Raw genomic sequence first — 3545 nt, 5'->3', positions numbered from 1 at the left:
TAGTTCAAGTTCCACATTCTCTCCAGCACCCGCCCAAGGCCCTTCCTGGAGCAGCTACTTCCTAAACATATGCTCAGTGAAGGAACCTTGAGCGATGTCTTCACAGACCTATTCAATCCAGGGATCTCTTCCTTTTCAGTGAATTTTCCCCTTATTTTATAATTAGTCATATAATGCCTAGGAATTGCTCTTGTGTTATTATCTGACATTGCCATTTAATTTTTCAAGTTTATATTTTCTCCTTAACCACATGCTAAACAACAATCATCTTTTAGTTCACTTTGTATGTATTTTGCTGCTCCTAGAACAAAATATACACTTAATAAATACTTACTGATGCTAATTGATAACTGGTTCAAAAACTACCCTCCTACAACTTAGTCTTTAATTAATATATAAATAATAATGAACTGGGCATGGTGCCGCACACCTGTAATCCCAGCACTTTGGGAGGCTGAGGTGGGAGGATTGCTTGAGGCCAGGAGTTTGAGACCAGCCTGGGCAACATGGCGAAACCCTGTCTCTACGAAAAATACAACAATTAGGCCGGGCGCGGTGGCTCACGCTTGTAATCCCAGCACTTTGGGAGGCCGAGGTGGGCGGATCACGTGGTCAGGAGATAGAGACCACGGTGAAACCCCGTCTCTACTAAAAAAATACAAAAAAATTAGCCGGGCGTGGTGGCGGGTGCCTGTAGTCTCAGCTACTCGGAGAGGCTGAGGCAGGAGAATGGCGTGAACCCGGGAGGCGGAGCTTGCAGTGAGCCGAGATCGCGCCACTGCACTCCAGCCTGGGCGACAGAGCGAGACTCCGTCTCAAAAAAAAAAAAAAAAGAAAAATACAACAATTAGCTGGGCGTGGTAGTGGGCACCTATAATCCCAGCTACTTGAGGGACTGAGGCAGGAGGATCACTTGAGCCTTGGAAGTCGAGGCTGCAGTGGGCTAAGATCATGCCACTGCACTCCAGCCTGGGTAACAAAGTGATACCCTGTCTCAAAAAAAAAAAAAAAAAAAGTGATAAAGAAAATGAGGCTGTTTTAACCCAGCTAACATCTAGGTTTGACGATTGGGTGAAAGGAGTGATTGCAACAGTGGTGGTCTACTAAGTTGGTTTATTGCTGCAAGAGAAGCCTGTATATCACGTACTTCTCCATGCTGAAGTCCCTTGCTTGGGCAATTCTACAAGCCATCAGGAGAGCGCTTGTAACTAATTAGAATGGTGCCTCTCAAACTGTAGCATGCACTGGGAGCACCTGGAGGGCTTGTAGGACACAGATTTCTGGCCCAGCTCCCAGAATTTCTGATTCAGTAGGTCTGGGGTGGAACCAAATAACTTGCATTTTTAACAAGCTTCCAGGTGATACTGATTCTGCTGGTCCCATACCATACTTCAAGTCACGAGGTCCTAGTATATCATTCACACACACTCAATAGTATATATTTTCAGTACTCTAAGTGCAATTTTTAGCGATCAGCTAGGCCATAGCAGAATTTTGACTTTATCACACACTGTTCCACCTTTATATGTCTTATCTACTTACACACGGCCATTGTTTTTCATATAAGAATAGTAATTTGTTTTTGCTATAATGACACTCCTCTTCAGATATATTCAATGATGGAATTTCATGCCAGAAAATTTCTGTGTATCAATTATTGTAACAGTTTCTGTTATAAAGACTTAAAATTGCAATGGATACCATCTGTCCATTTTAAAATCCACACTGCTATAAATTAGTCATTATAATATAATGGTCAAGTATCATATCACAATTTACTATTGTCTGGTAGTGTTCTTGAAACTTGTTCTCTTTGTTCCTCTTCGAAGCTTTTTTTTTTTTGGAGACAGCTCTCGCTCTTTTGCCCAGGCCGAGAGTTAAGTGGTGTGATCTCAGCTCGCCTGCAACCTCCGCCCCCTGGGTTCAAGCGATTCTTCTGCCCGCCACCATGCCCATCTAATTTTTGTATTTTTAGTAGAGACAGAGTTTCACCACGTTGGCCAGGCTGGTCTTGAACTCCTGACCTCAGGTGATCCACCCGCCTCGCCCTCCCAAAGTACTGGGATTACAGGCGTGAGCCACCATGCCCGGCCTCTTAAAAGCTTTTTAGTAACTGAGAGAAGTGGAAAAATCATGGTGTCCACATTGCATGTGGTCACTACTTGACCTGGCACTTTATATCTGACAGACACTGTGTGGAGTGAGCTATTACCAGCAATCTGTTCATGCTACCCTCCAGTAGGCACAGCACATAGGATATGTTCCAACTAGGCCATAGGTCTCCTCAAGAGATAAACACTACATATGGCATTTGTTGAATCATTTTACTGTCCACAAGACAGAAATATATTTATCAGGGGCCTCATTCACCTGGAAAATCTCTGAGCTTCTTACCTATAGGTGGTGATTAAATGGGTAAACAAGCTGTTTTTCCTAGTCCCAAATTCACCCGATTATAATTAAGGAAATTCATTTTGGTTGCAATATTCACAGCTATAGCATATTGGCGGCTTTTTCTGAATCAATGTTAGCCTACATTTGCTTATAAAAATCTTCAGGTTTCCATTTTAGTGGTATCGCTTGAGGAAAAAAATCCAGAAAATTCTGATGCCAGCTATTCTACATGGTTCCCTCTACTGAAAAATATAAAGTGGATCAAAGTTTATAAACTACTAAATCTTAATGCATAGAAAGCTTGAACATTTCTTGTTTTTCATAACATCCAATTTAACACACATAAGCCAAAGATCCCAAGTATAGAAAGGCAGGAAAAAGAGAACAGGAAGGGCAGAGGGGGCTGTGGAAACTACAATTTTGGGCAGTTTGTTAACACCGCTTCTTCTGTTGCTGCTTTAATAAGGTATAATTGACAAATTTGAATTGTATATATTTAAGGTGTACAACTCGATGTTTTGAAACATGTGTGCATTGTGGAATAATCACCACAAGCAAGCTAATTAACCATCAACTGACATAGTTATGTTTTTGTGTGTGTAAGTGATGAGAACACTTCAGATAAAATATATGGAATGCTTTGCAAATTTTCATGACATCCTTGTGCAAGGGCCTTGCTAATTGTCTCTGCATTGTTTCTGTTTTATTTATTTATTTCAGACAAGGTCTCACTTTGTCACCCAGGCTGGAGCGCAGTAGTGCAATCTTGGCTCACTGCAACCTCTTCCTCCTGGGTTCAAGTGATTCTTCTGCCTCAGTCTCCCGAGTAGCTGGGATCACAGACACACACCACCATGCCCAGCTAATTTTTGTATTTTTAGTAGAAACAGGGTTTCGCCATGTTGGCCAGGCTGGTCTCAAACTCCTGGCCTCAGGTGCTCTACCTGCCTCAGCCTCCCAAAGTGCTGGCATTACAGTCGTGACCAACCACACCTGGCCTGTTCCAATTTTAGTATATGTGCTTCCAAAGTAAGCACCTTATCCTTCTTCTCACAACAGTACCCACCAACCCACAAAACATAAGGACAGCAACCCAGATTTAGACTGAACCTCAACTTCCTGACCAGAGAAATTATCCAATGATTATTATT

The 3545-nt window shown here is 42.3% G+C and overlaps 1 pseudogene; it reads right to left on the bottom strand.

The window, feature by feature from the left end:
- Nucleotides 1-3018: 3018 nt before the first annotated feature.
- On the bottom strand, nt 3019-3117 carry LOC129463281 (uncharacterized; annotated as a pseudogene).
- Between the last annotated feature and the right edge of the window lie 428 nt (nt 3118-3545).

This window comes from Symphalangus syndactylus, chromosome 14 (genome assembly GCF_028878055.3).
Source record: "Symphalangus syndactylus isolate Jambi chromosome 14, NHGRI_mSymSyn1-v2.1_pri, whole genome shotgun sequence".
Lineage (NCBI taxonomy): Eukaryota > Metazoa > Chordata > Mammalia > Primates > Hylobatidae > Symphalangus > Symphalangus syndactylus.
The sequence above is the reverse complement of the archived record's forward strand: the minus strand, read 5'-3'. Positions and strand labels throughout refer to the sequence as shown.